Below are 15,905 nucleotides of genomic sequence, written 5' to 3' on the forward strand. Positions count from 1 at the left end.
TATAAATTATTTTGGAAGATTAGGTTTTGTTATGTTACAAACAAAATCAATATTCTAAATAATATTAAAATAAGGGTTAATAGGCATATTCATCACTGAAGTCGTTGATAACTTTCAAGTGGGTTATCAAGTTTAGAAAACTTATAGTCAACTAACTGAATATCACAAAACTTTCAAGTTGATCATCTCCACCAATCCCGTTGAATTTTAAGGGGTTGACATAGATTGCTTACATGAAAGACCACTAAATAAATTAAAATAAACTTTTACATAATCAACCCCATAGAACATATCCCCTATTATAAAAATAATGATCACAATTACCTATATATTTAATATTTATATAAAAGGTGTGATTTGTGTGAATCGAACTTAAGATATTTCAGTCACATGTACAACCTCATACTACTACATCATATTGTCACATGTGGTTTTTATCATACACATAATATATAGGTGTGCTAAATGAATGCTTTATTTAACTTTAAAGATAGTTACTTGAATTTCGCAAAAAAAATAGTTACTTGAATATTTGTACAGTTAATTTTAAAGAATTGAATTCCAGATATAAAGTCAGACATGGTACATAAATGAATTATTATCTTATTTATTAATCATCTTTTTGTTTGAAAATATATCTCATATATTTTAACATATTTTTATTATAAAAGTAATTAAAAATGTACATATATAAATTTTAGAGAAAATATTGAAAATAGAATCACTTATATATAAACAATCTATATCGGTATTACATATTTAGATAAATTCGAATTATAATGAGTAAATGCATTTTAGTTTATTTTGAATTTGAAATCAGAACTTGACCCATTGTTCAAAAAATACTCAAAATTTGATTATATGACCCGACCGAAAAATATCATCACATTCTACGTTTAGTAAATTAAAATTACAAGCTCGGCGAGATTATCTTACCAATAATGTGAATTTTTTTTAATATCTTATATTAATATAAATTAATGTGTTTGAGGTATTTATAGGATCAAGTCAATTGATTATTTGTATTAAAATTACTAACTTCACTGATAGTGCATTATTGTTTTTGGGACTTGTCCCGATTTTAAAAATATTCGAAATTTGATATGAGATCTCACGAGATTTGTTAAAACTTCGATGATATATTAAATCGATTTATTTTTCAATTTTCACTTAAAAACTAGTTTTTTAAAAAATATTTATTTTAGATAAACAATATTCATTGATCAAGATAATATTGTACAAATATTTTGAATTATTTTAATATTTTAAATTATTCAAATAAAAGTTATATCTATACTATATTGTAGCATTTGATTCAATGCATTTTATACTATTTAAGACAAAATATATATTGTTCAATAATTTGAAGGAATTAATCAGTTCAACTGATATTTATAAAACTTTATCGAATTGAAAAATATTTAATTTTAGGAGAATAGTATACAATATTATCAAATTATTATATGAAGAAATATTAAAGTCGTAATGAAAAAAAACCTTAAAAACAGTTTAAATAACGATATAATTACAATTTTTTCTTTGAATTCTTGAAAAAAAATCATGAACATCAATAATAAGTTCTTACAATATATATTTATTTTTATGTTACAACCATGATTGATACTCGATTGTGTAAAAAATATATATGGATTGCTTGTCAGTGATAATCTGAATACCATATATAAATTATTGCAATTAATTTATTACATAATTTTAATTTTTGAATAATTATAAATGCATGTTATTTAAGAAATCAATTGCCTCACTAGATGTTAATAATGATTATACATGTACACAAATCAGATATTTAGCATATAAATAATTGAAACCATCGTAATTTACTAAGAAATGTAACATACGATAATTTACATGTTGACACACACACATATAATTTAATCTTACTTTGTTAACAGTAGTGTAAATAAAAACTAACATTTTTCCATACATACATACGTTGAATTTTAAAAACTAACATTTTTTATTAAAATCTACTTTTATGTTAACAGTAGTGTAAATTTTACATTATTTTATATTATGACTGCAAGTCAATCCGACTTCAGATATATATTTTTTATCTATTTAAATTGAGTAAGTTAATTGTAAGTTAGTAGTGAATTCAGTAATAATATATACCAATACATATAGTTTAGTTAAATAAAATTTAAAATTTTTGGTCAACTCTGTATTCAACATATATGTTACTTTTTAGTTTTTTCTTTGTAAACATACTAACGACATTTTACAAATTAAGTTTAATCGTTTCGTTTTAAACGTACACTGACTACCCTGTTTGTATTCATTCATTAAATACAAATTATACAATACAAACAAGAATATATATATTTGCTTAATGAGCTATGTTGGAAACGTTGTATAATTTGGTAATGTCTTGTATGAAAATAATACACATTGATAAACAATCAACTTGTATTTGATATACATTATACATTGTACAACATTTACAAATAAGAAAATAACTAAGAACATTATCATAGAATGATGCATAAAAAAATTTAAAAAAATTACCCGTGCCTCGCACAGTTTATTATGCTAGTTAAATTAAAAAAGCACTAGCATAAACATTAAAATAAAAATCAGTAGCCTCCTTAGGTATTAAAATAAAGCCCACTAGCTTTCACTTTTTTTGGGTCTTGTGCTGTGAATGCCTTCACTGGCTTGCCCCTAGAGCTGGCCAAATGTGCGGGTTTGAACCGCACATTCGGGACCGGTTCGTACCGAAACCCGTAATTATTCGGCCCGAACCGGGCCGGTTCAAACCCGCATAATTCGTTAAATCAATCGAGCCGATTACGAATGTAATACTGGAAAACCGGGACCGGGACCGGCCCGCACTAACCCGTCCACACGAAACCCGGGCGAGTTGCACGTGGTGACAGACCCGCACAGGCTCGCGGGTGTGCGGGCTTGAATCTAATATGTAGGTTAATTTGTATCTAAGTATGATAACCACTTTTGTATTTGGTGATGTAAGTATTGCTTCCTGTATTTGTTCATTTGACACCTGTCCCACCTTTCCTTTGGTGTCACTCCAATAAGCCTCTAGATTTTACACAAACAACACGTGTCAACCTCACAAACAAAGTTTGCATGCAAACTTATGCAAACTTAATACATGGGTCCATAACTCACAAACTGATTATTTAAACCCGGAGCCCGAACCCTTCAACCCGCGGCCCGCACAGCTCGCTCACGAGCTCAGTATCGAATACGAGTTTGCTTCTGTCGGTTTAAGCCCGGCCCGGCCCGATTCGTTTAATTAACGTACCGGTTCAGTGTTCATTATTTTCGGGTCGAACCCGCTCTCAGCCCGGCTCGGACCGCACGGACCCACACTACTGGCCACCTCTACTTGCCCCTCTTGACTGGAAGCTTTTTTCTTGTAATTTGACTATTTCTAACAACATGTGACAGTGACATAGAAGGTTGAGGAGTCCCATCAAGTTCATTTGCAAGATTAGGTGCGGAGCATCTATTTTCTAAAAACAATTAGAAATACATGATGATAGTAATACATTAAAAATTAACTACAACAAGCTTTAAAACTTAAAAAAAATCAGATTTTGACTCTTTATAGGTGTGGTGGGAGGCTGACTTTGTTGCTCAAGCCTATGGCGTCTTCTAGATGTAGGGGAAATCACTTCAATCTCATTGAAGAAAGCATCCTGCATTAATTGTGCTTCACCTGTCTCAATCTCTTCTTTAGCCTTCTCTATTTCTTCAACTAATTTACTCTCATCTTTATTTAATATCTTTCCTTTGGAGCCTTCTTTTTGGTTGTTTTTTCAACATAGTCAGCCTTATTAGGACATACCTCTCTTTTATGGCCTCTCTGTCTACAGATACCGCACTGCATAATTCTTCCCATCTTAGTGACCCTACTAAAGATTCCCTTCATTCTTTCACCTCTTCCTTCCCACCCTTCCCTCCTCCTTTGCTTTTAGGCCGACCCCACAGCTGTTTCACTATAGGTGGTGGAAATATCCCATAGGTAGTGGAATTATCTCATCTTCAAGTGTATCTTCTCAAAAAGGCTTTCCTCTAAGAACTTCTAAACAGTTTGCATAGGTTTTCATATAAGTATTCTTCTTAAATCAGTGTTCAACATAATCTACTGGATTTTTTTCTCATTTTTTGTATTGTAACAATTGAATGAGAATAAGGTATACCACTTAACTCCCACACCCACATGAACAAGTCTTCTCCTTCAAATTCATACAATAACCTATTCCCCTCCACTTTACTTGGAAATTTTCCTTACCATCCCACAGAATACTGCATTCATTATTGTATCCTGCATAATAATCTGAATCAAAATTAGATTCTGGAACTCTATTTCTATATTACTGCAAAGTCTTTCTTATATCTTCATTTAATTCATCATCCGGTGTGTTATATCCAAAATTTGGCATTAAATTGACTCGGGTCAAACACGGGCTAGTTACAGTCACACTCGGCATTACGTTGTGGGAGTTAGGATGCGTCCAAGCCTACAGGACGCGCCTACTTGAGAAGAGATATGTTACGAGGTGGGGAGAGTGCATGGTCAAGGAAGGACGCGTCCAGGCGTTATGGACGCGTCAATGTTTATGAAAGTGCTTGGCAGATGAAATCTATGGTGATGGACGCTCTAGGACGCGCCTTAAGTTCTAGGACGTGTCCTGTGACTTTACATGTTATAAGAAACGATTAAAGCAGAGTTGGATTTATGGAGGTTAGGACGCGCCCACTTGGTTAGGACACGTCCTGTGTTTGATCTATATACTTTTGATGTTGAATTCAGGGCAAAGCTTGTATGGAGAGGAGCAATGGAGGTTATTTTTACTAATGTATTTGTTGCAGGTACTCTTTGAAGAATTCCCTCCTTGAGACGGTCAAGGAGGGGGATGTCCGTGAAAAGCTTGAAGGCCTCCAGGGGTATGCTTGATGATTGAAGGCCTCCTCCTGTATTCAACGGGTGTCCTTGTTGGGGATGTGGGGTTTACTTTGGTGTGTGCTTTGGGAGCTCTGTTCTTGTATTCAACGGGTGTCCTCGTTGGAGAACTTTGGAGTCATCCTGCACTTTGCACCCAAGAGCTTGGGATCACCTGTCCTGTTATCTGGTGGGTTATCCTCATTCGGGGGACAGGGACGCGTCTGGCACTTGGGGTGAACCGTGGCTATACCTGCATTTGTAAATCAAGGGAGATAGCTGTAGTGGAGTGTTATCCTTGCGCAGGGAGATGCACTATCCGTGAAGTCCTGCGATTACGAACAAGCCTTGGGCCTTCACGGTTGGGCCTCATAGTTGGACATTCCTAAAGCTAGCGGAAGATGGATATCGGATGGGCTTCTACTGGGCTTAGGAGTAAGAAGTCTAAATTCATTAGACTTCCTGTCCTACGAGAACTACGTCAGGCTTGATCCCTATATAAAGGGTACGTAGGCACATTGAGAGGGTAAGAAGTTGAGAGCTGATAAGAGAGCCACCACTTACTCTGATCAATCTCAGCCTAAAACAACCACAATCAATTACACACCGCTTAAGTTTCCGGCAAAGAACCATCGTCACAGATCTTAGTTCCGGCGAGAAACCTCAATCTTTGTTGTTACCAGATTCCTCCGTCAACAAATTGGCGCTAGAAGGAGGGGCTGCTAACTAAGGTTACAATCTTAGGAGGAAAAGATGTCTTACAATCGTGATGGAAGTTCTTATGATGGAAGTGACAGCAGGTCTGAAGGAGAAGGCGGGGGGCATTATACTCGCCATGAACCTTACGTTCCCAGAAACATGGCGGATCCACCAAGGGCTCCGGATGTAGGGGGGACACCTCCAGTTCTCATCAGCAACGCTGATATATTGGAGCAATTATATCGCATGGGGGATACTCTTAACAGCTTTAACTCAAGACTAAATACGGTGGAGCGTCAAAAAATGAGGAGAGGTCGCCGTTTCCCCCGTCATGGTCATGCCTTGGGGAAAGCCCCTGTAGTTGAAGGAGATACCCAAGGGAGCCGGGAAAACCCGCGAATCACTCCATGACATTTGGAGTATTCAGATGATGTAGAACCTATTGTGGAGCTTGCGGATGAGGACACTGAAGGCAGAGAAAGGCCACGCCTAGGCAACCAGGTAGTACCACACCTGCATAGGTCCGGGCGTACGATGGACGAGCGTCGTCGTGCGGAGGACACTCAAAACCAAGATGAGGGAGGAAGGGATCTTTCAGCCTTGAAAAGGAGGCTTGGCATAAGGTTGGAGGATGACGATTTGAGGATGTTGCTGGTAGAATGGCAAAAGGAAGGAAACGCCGGAGAAGCGAGGCCCCGTGATACGACGCGTGTGCCCCCCGCATTCCAAAGGGATGACGGGATGCGGCACCGCGAGCACGAGCGTGCCCCTCCGCGAGGAAGGCCCGGGAATTTCTACCGGGGATATCAGAGGAATGGACGAGGAAGAATGGGATATCAATACGGAAGAGCCCCTTACAATGGTAGGAGAGGTGGAGCGCACTCCGCTGGAGAAGCCCCCATCGTTATTCCCGTAGCTTCCCACAGCGTTACTGGTAATGGGTCTGGGGCGCGTCCTCATGACCATGATGACGGGCGAATTCAAATAAGAATGCAGAACAATGATGAAATTCCGAGACGCGGTCAAGATGAACCTCGCGCACGGGAAAATATCCAGGACCAAAATGGTAACGCGCCACCGCCGCAGCCTCAGGGCGAAGGGCGGCGAGATCCTCCGCCACACCCGGGGGGTAATCAAAGGGAATTTCAGCAAGTCGCAGAACAACCCCAGCAGCCTAATATTCAAACCATTCCTGGGGTAGGGAAGTTTAATGTGAACGACCTTAAGAGGTTGCTCAACCATCTTGAGGGAGGAAGAGTGACGGCGACTGCGCAAGCTCCTTCTCCTTTTGCTGCTGTTGTGAGGGAGGCGCAATTGCCCGCGGGATACCGGAACACAACCAATGACTTGCGTTTCCACGGGAACTCTGATCCTGTGGAATTCTTGGGGCGTTTTAACATTGAAATGGATGTATATCAAGTACCTGATTTGGCTCGATGCCGTCTCTTGGCAGCCACTTTCAGAGAAGGCGCTCAGCAGTGGTTCCAAAAACTTGGTCCAGGTGTAATTACATCCTGGGAACAGATGAAAACTTTGTTTTTGACACAATTCCAAGCCGCGGTGAAGTACACACCACCTGTTACCACGCTGGCTAATGTGAAATAAAAGGAAGGAGAAAGTTTGACTTCGTATTTCAAGAGGTTTAACGCAGAATCTACTTTGGTGAGGGGTGCAACTGACGAAACGTTGAAAATATTGCTTATAGCTGGGTTGCGTGTGGGGACGGATTTCTGGAAGCACCTACAAGGGAAGGACCCAGTATCGTTGGCTGATGTGCTTGCGCAGGCGGAGTCGTTCAAAGCAATCGAGCAGTCGCTTGCAGAAACAAAAAAGAATGACAATACCTATAACTCCAAGGGGCGATCCTAAGAGAAGGGACAGATCCGTGAGCCCGGATTATCGGCGAAACGCCAGAAGCCCTAACAGGGTAAATGCTGTGAGCTCGCGAAGAGAATGGAGCCCACCATCGAACTACGAGAGAAGAGTCAGCAATTATACACCGCTGGCAGCGTCCATTAATCATATCTTCGAGGTAAATAAAGATAGGGGAATCTTCAAAAAGCCCGACCGTCTAACATCATGGCAAAGCAGAGATAAAAAGAAGTATTGTGACTACCATGAGTCTACTGGCCATGACACCCACGAGTGTTGTCACCTGCGGGATGAGATTGAGGAATTGATCAAGGCTGGACACCTGGGAGAATGGATTGACAAGGTGAAGCGACGTAGGGGGCTTGATGACAAGGGTAAAGATGAAAGATAGCCCCCGCGGGCAGAGGATGTTGAGAAAACAGCAGAGGTCAAGTTTCAGAGGGCCGGCAGTATTAGGGCAATTTTTGGAGGACACCCTTTCGTTGGTGATAGTAATCGAGCACTGGAAAGAAACGCGAGAGAAGCGAGACATCCACCGCTCACCAACATCCACAGCTTGGAAGACAGACCCCCGAAGGTCTTTAAGGGGGAGTCCGCTGATATTATGTTCAAGGAAAAAGAATCTAGGTGGGTGCATCATCCTCACAACGATGCGCTGGTGATTACCATGCTTATTGGGGCAATGAACGTACATCAAGTCTTCTTGGATAATGGGAGTTCTACAAACATCTTGTACTACAGCACCTACAAAAAGCTGGGTATCCCAGATAGCGACATGTATTTCGAAGATGCACACGTCTATGGCTTTACTCGGGAAGCTGTGAGAGTTATGGGTTTGGTCAGGCTTCCCGTCACGTTCGGGGAAGGAGCTTTGTCGGTTACTCAAATGATAGATTTCAAGGTGCTAGATCAGGATTCCGCGCACAATGTACTGGTCGGCAGACCTTGGTTGCGAGCGTTCAGGGTGATAACATCGATACACCACTTGATGATAAAATTCCCAACGCCAAACGAAGTTGGCAGTCTGAGAGGGTCACAGTATGAGTCACGCGACTGCTATCACAAGGCTGTCAAGGAATTTCGCAGAAGAAGGTATGAAGGGAAAGGTCTCCCATTTGAAGATATAGAAGATATTCATACAAAATCAAGTGGAGAGGTCCATGCCCACTATTTTGTTGAAAGCCCCGGAAAGGAAGAAACCAATACCTCTGGAAACTCTTTTTTGATGCAGGGATGTGTTTCGGAAATCCGTAGCGTAGAAGAAGTGGTGGTGAGTCATACAGAGAAAATCATACAGAAAGAGGTTAACGGGGAAAAGTTGGAAGGAAGAAGTGAGATTTTGCAAGGTCTCGGCAATAACTTCAAGGTTGATGCTCCTCAAAAGAAGGATGCGCCCTTGAATGAAGTTGAGGTTGATGCTCCTCCAAACGAGGACGCGCCCTCTTTAGCTGCGTTGCACAAAGATACGTCCCGTCTAGAGGTGGATGCTCCCACTCAAGAGGACGCGCTCTCAGATACAAAAATGGAAGTTGAAGACCCCTGAGACTTTGATTTCGATTTGGATCCCAGGATCCCTATGCCCGCCGAAAAAACGGGACCAGCCGAAGACACAATATCCATACCGGTTGATAGAAGTGACCCAAGCAAGGTTTTGAAAGTGGGGTCCCAGTTAGATGATGAAATGAGAAGAAGTCTTTCCCGCTTCCTAATTGCAAATCTTGATGTTTTTGCATGGAGTCATTCAGATATGATAGGAATCGACCCAGAAGTAATGTGTCACCGTTTGAATATCCTTCCGAATTGTAAGGGCATGCGTCAGAAACGCCGCCCGGTAAGTGGAGAAAGGGCAATAGCATTAAAAGAAGAAGTGGACCGGTTGTTGGAGGTGGGGCTAATCAAAGAATCCTTCTACCCTGAATGGCTTGCAAATCCGGTACTGGTGAAGAAACCGAATGGGAAGTGGAGGACATGTGTGGATTTCACGGATCTCAATAAGGCCTGTCCAAAGGATAGCTTCCCGCTGCCAAGAATCGATCAGTTGGTTGACGCGACGGCGGGGCATGCGTTGTTGAGTTTTATGGATGCATACTCCGGTTACAATCAAATTCCGATGTATGGCCCCGATCAAGAACATACATCCTTTATTACGGACAGGGGGTTATACTGTTACATAGGAATGCCATTTGGTTTGATTAATGCTGGCGCAACCTACCAGCGGTTGGTAAACATGATGTTCAAAGATCAAATCGGGAGAACTATGGAAGTGTATGTGGATGATATGCTGGTGAAATCTGAGGTGACGAGTGACCACATCAAGCACCTGATGGAGATGTTTAATATTCTGAGGAGGTTTCGTATGAAATTAAATCCGTAAAAATGTGTGTTCGGCGTGGAGTCGGGCAAGTTTCTCGGGTTCATTGTCAACCACAGGGGAATTGAGGCCAACCCCGCAAAGATCAAGGCATTATTGGATATGAAGTCGCCCACCAATGTGAAACAGGTGCAGAGTTTGACTGGGAGAATCGCCGCGTTAAATCGATTTGTTTCCAAGTCGTCTGATAGATGCAAGGAGTTTTTCAAGGCGATTAAATTAGCTGGAAAAGACTTTGTATGGACGTCAGAATGTGAAGAGGCTTTCAAAAGAATCAAGGAGCAACTGGGACATCCTCCCATGTTGTCAAAGCTGTTGGATGGGGAAAATGTAATACTGTACCTCGCAGTGTCTGAATATTCGATCAGTGCAGTTCTGGTAAGAGAGGAAGATGGGCAGCAATCACTAGTGTACTACGTGAGCAAGCGGTTACACGACGCTGAAACTCGCTACACAAATATGGAGAAACTGGTTTACGCCCTAATTCTTGCGTCAAGAAAATTGCGGCCGTATTTTCAAGCCCATAGAGTTGAAGTTCGTACAGCGTACCCACTACGACAGGTCCTGCACAAACCAGAGTCATCAGGCAGAATGCTGAAATGGGCTGTGGAGTTGGGACAGTTTGATTTGGAATATGTGCCTCGAACAGCGATAAAAGGGCAAGCCTTAGCCGATTTCTTGTTGGAATTTGATTCTGAAATTGATGATAAAGCTTTGGTAATGCTACATCCACCTCATGCCGAGGAGTTTTTGGAAGAGTTTCCGCATCCTTGGTGGATCTTGTATGTGGATGGGGCGGTTAACAATGGAGGAGCAGGTGCGGGTATAGTACTTATGTCTCCAAAAGGTCACCACCTGATGAGCACAATTCATTTCAAGTTTTATGCAACTAATAATGATGCGGAGTACGAGGCGCTGATTAATGGCCTGGAAATCGCTTTGGAAATGGGGGTGCGAAACTTAATTGCAAGAAGTGACTCAGAGTTGGTAGTGAATCAGGTGAATGGGGGATTTCAAGCGAGAGGCCCGCGAACAGAATTATACTTGAGATGTACACAACGCCTGATTGGAATGTTCAAAGAAGTTAGATTGGAATACGTTCCGCGGGAGAAAAACAGTAATACGGATGCTCTGGCAAAAATGGGGCCGCAACAAGAGGCTGTATTGTTAGGATCCATCCGTCTTGAAATCCAGGAGGTTCCTAGTATCCCAGAGATAGAAACTATGCAAGTGGATGAGGCTCCCAAGGAAACATGGATGACGCCCATTCTAGCTTACATTCGCACGGGAACACTCCCCGAAGATAAGTTTATGGCTCGTCGACTCCGTTATCAAGCCGCAAGATATGTGATATACGATGAAGTCCTATACAAGAGAGGGTTCAACCAACCTCTGCTCAGGTGTGTTGAAGAAGAAGAAGGAAATTACATCCTAAGAGAGGTGCATGAAGGAATCTGTGGCAATCACTCGAGGGGGTAACTCGTTGGCAATGAAAGTGTTGCTGACAAGGGTATTATTGGCCCACAATGAGAGAAGATGCTACAAATTTCGTCAAGGCATGTGATCGCTGCCAGCGCTTTACAAACTACTCATCTATGCCGGCTACACTCCTGACGCCTATGGCAAGCCCATGGCCGTTCTCCATGTGGGGAATTGATCTTATCGGAGAATTGCCGAAAGCTAAAGGAGACGTCAAGTATGCAGTGGTTGCGGTCGATTACTTTACTAAATGGGCGGAAGCTATGCCACTGGCTACTATCACCGCAAAGAAAATCAGGGATTTCATTTTTAACTCAATTGTATGCAGGTTTGGAATCCCTTACAAGCTAATTTCCGACAATGGAAAGCAGTTTGATAGCAAGGAGTTGCGACAATTATGTGAGGAATTGAAAATCAAGAAGGAGTTTGCAGCGGTTTATCATCCTCAAAGTAATGGACAAACAGAAGCTGTTAACAAGATAATAAAGCATACCCTCAAAACCAAGCTGGAGGAACGTAAAGGGAATTGGCCTGAAGAACTCCCGAAGGTGATGTGGTCATATAACACTACGCCACGATCTACTACAGGAGAAACGCCGTTTATGCTGACTGACGGCTATGAAGCTATGGTCCCCGTGGAAGTCGGATCAGGATCACTTCGCAGAGATTGTTATAGGAAAGAAGATGCTGAGATTAATCAAAGGCTTCATTTAGATCTCTTAGAGGAGACGAGGGAAAATTCTCAGCTAAGGCTAGCGGCGTATCAGCAACGCGCTGCAAGGTATTATAACAAGAAGGTAAAGGGACAATTGCTGAAGGTGGGAGATTTGGTACTTAGGAAAGTGATGCCCAATACAAAAAACCCCCAACATGGAGTGTTTGGAGCTAATTGGGAAGGACCGTACAGAATAAAGTCTATCCTGTGGAAGGGGACTTATCACCTTGAAGATATGGACGGGAAGCTAGTTCCGCGAGCTTGGAATGCGGAACATCTCCGAAAGTATTACCAGTAAGGCGTGGCTTTGGCCCCTTGCATATTTCTTTTATCATTTTGGTTTATGCCCAGTTTATAGGCTAGAATTAAATAAATTCCTCCTAGCCTAGGGGGGTAGTGCATGTACTACTTACCTTGGGACTAGTTGAAGGGTCATTTTTTAGAAATAATTTCCCCACAGAGCATAGTAGCCGTGGGACTGGTGCACTTTTGACATCAGAGCGCATTATAAATAAAATTTTGAAACTTTTCTAAGGGATATTTGCTCAGTTTGCTTGGTCTCATGACGCGTCCTAAATGTAGGACGCGCCCTAAGCTAGGGTTTTATATAAATGAAACTCAAGAAAAAATGTACTATTTTAGAGGACGCGCCCAAGTTATCTTGGTTGATGCTCCTTTAGACTGGATGTTACTATGATATTGACAACATAAGTAAAAAAGAAAAAGTGATTGCCAAAGACGCGTCCTGCGTGAAGGATGATTTATTTTGGATCAAAGGTGAGGCGCGTCTTGATTGATAGTTCTATGTGGATGTTAACTGAAGTAGTGGCTGCTAAAAGGAACAATAGAACTTGAGTAAAAATGTAACTAGGAAGTGTACTATTTCCAAAGACGCGCCCAAGTAATATTGGTTGATGCTCTTAATTTAAAAATAAAAGCAAGTCCCTACCATAAAATATTTCTAAGAGAACATTAAGGCATGACAAACAGTTAGGACGCGCCCCATCGTGCCTTGTGCATTGGTTAAACACACAAGTACAATGTATTGTCGTGCTCATGCACTTTCCAAAGCAAACAAAGATGCGTCCAACTAGAAAGGACGCGCCCACAATGGATATTTGCTTGACAGGAGTAAAAATGATAACAAATTAGTCAAAGGCGACGTGCCCTAAACACCAGGCGCGCCCATGTAAATGATTGAGAAAAAAAAAGTGCAAGTGAATGTTCAAAAATAGTCTTTACAACTTGCAAGGCTTCAAGGGGCCCGCACCCTTAAATAGTTCAAATACATAAAAGATAAAGGACGCGTCCTAAGTAGGAGGCGCGTCCTGTGTCTTGTCTTGGCCATCTGCAGGGGGAGGCTGAGTCTGAAGTGGAGCAGGATCAGGGGACGCGTCCTCTGCTTCTACGCCCAGAAAAATTCTCTTGTTCTTGATGGATTCTGCGGCCCTGACCCTGAAATCATTTACCCATATCTGGGTATCTGCATCAAACTTTGAGAATGTATACTCTGGATCGTTGGCAATGAACCCAGAGCAGCATTCTTCAAATCCAGCCTGGAAGCCGTGCTGATAAACCAGTTTTTTCTCCTCTGTCCATCCATGCAGCCTATCATCATTCAGGGTGTCAAGCTCCAGCTGCATGGTGGAATTCAGGGCGATGACGCTGTCCATTTGCTTCTCTATTGCGGAGACATTGCCTTCCAACACAGCTTTTTTCATCTCCAGACGCGTCCTCTCCCCCTCCAGGCGTCTGATTTCAGCATCTTTTTCTTGGGTAAGCAGGGCAATGTGTTTTTCCAGAGATTTGACCTTGTCTTCGGCCTGGCTCTTTGCAGTGTCTGTAACAGCAAGACGCACCCTAAGCCTGGCAGCCATGTTAGCGCTCTGCCTGGCATGCAGGTGAAGCTCGACTGCAGCCTTGACCATGGCCTCCTCTGTTTGCTGCTCCGTTCTGAAAGTCCAACCTCTGACTTCATCCTCTGTGAAATTTCCAACAGAGGACGCGCCTAGGTATCTGAGAACGAAAGACTGGTCATCAGGGACAGTCTTTTGACGCTTTGAGGGCACGTCCTCCATACTTTCAGGAATGTCTAGCACAGTGGTGTCGATTATCTTGGGAGGAGGAGAAGGAGTTGCAATAGGAGTTGGGGTTTTTGCCTGTGGATCGACCTTTGTAGGAGTCTGTTTCCTTGCCCTTAGTTTTTTGGAGGCCCCAATTGCGAATCCTTTGGGGAGTGAGGCCATATTTGTAATAGAAACATGAAAAGATATTAGTTAAAGGCTCTAAGACGCGTCCAGGGAGCAAGACGCGCCCATGTTGTGATATAGAATTCTACATGCATGGCAGATTAAAAGTAAGAGGTACATGAAAAGATGGTAACCAAAATGAGTAAATGCATAAAGGTATAATCAGGAAAATGAAAGACATGAGTAATGCATATATGCAAAGAATGACGCGCCCTACACATATGGCGCGCCCTTCCTAGAGACATGTTGGTTGTGACAGGTTATGGAAAAACTTGAACTGTAGGAATATAAAACAAGGACGCGTCCTGTGGAAAAACGCGCCCTTAGCAGATGTATGTGCATGAAACACCTTCGATTCTTATGTAAGTTAACATTTTTTGAATGGGGAGCTAATTTTTGTAGCTGTGGACGCGTCCAAAATTTATGACGCGTCCTCCCTCACTTAAACTTATCTTGTTCTAAGTTGAATTGCTTACTAATGTCAATCTTGACCACTTCTGCGGCACTAAGGCCCCTGGTTTTTTCTGAAGTTGTGAGAACAGGTTTGCCGTTATGAAATTCACGGAACTTGCAAATAGAGCCAACCCGGGGTGATAACGCGCCCACTAGCTTGAGGTTGTTTTCTGTAATCATGTCTTTGAGGTTAAAATGCTTCTCTGCATACTGGAGAACCTTGTCTGCCCTCTTTTTCCTTTTCCCTGATAGTTCTTTCTGGACTCTTTTGTCTAGAGATAAAGGATGGTAAGAATTTGTTAAAGAAAGAAGGGAGGACGCGCCATACCAAGAGGGCGCGTCCTGTATATGAAAACATGTTTTTGACTTATTTACTTGGTTCTAGGTTGAAACGAACACGAGATCTCTTGACGTCATAGATATAAAAGAAGGGTTCATTCCAATCCCTTTCATGGCTGATCTTGCCTTCATTAAATCCCTTGTTGTTCAGCCACTTATTGACAACGAAGAAGTGATAACCAGGAATTGATTTTCTTATGCTGAAAAAGAAGCTGAATTCCTTCATAGAGGGCGCGCCCAGCCTGAGGTTGTGATACATCATGTACAAATCCCAAGCCAGTTTGTATGAGTTTGGAGATAACTGGATCGGAGCGACGTCATACCACTTCAGGATCTTCTTAATGTATGGGTGCAAGGGCGCGCCCACGCCTAAGGAAATCAGTTTTGGAGTAAGCACCATTTGGGGAATCCTTTGATTTCCAATGTTAAAAACATGTGGCCTCATGGTTCGAAGAGGGCGCGCCCAGATGCCTTCCATGTCGTAGTATTTCATGTGCCACTGGATTTCCAGGTCAGATGCAGTAGAATCAAGAGCTACACATGCCAGCTTACCCTCTCTTTTCCTTCTGGCATTCTTTTCTACTTCAGTAAGGGTACCGAACCTTGCCCAGTCACAATCTATTTCTACGTCTAAAGGTTCCCAATGCTCTAGGGGAGGATCAGACTTTTGAGAAGATACGGGATACGTCTCAGGGTCAGGAATCCTTCTTTCGAATTCACTTACACTGTGTGGGGACGCGTCCCCAGAAGGAGCCGCGCCCTGGGAAGATGACGCGTCCTGCGTGTTTGACGCGTCCA

The sequence above is a fragment of the Apium graveolens genome, chromosome 3 (assembly GCF_009905375.1).
Source record: "Apium graveolens cultivar Ventura chromosome 3, ASM990537v1, whole genome shotgun sequence".
Taxonomy (NCBI): domain Eukaryota; kingdom Viridiplantae; phylum Streptophyta; class Magnoliopsida; order Apiales; family Apiaceae; genus Apium; species Apium graveolens.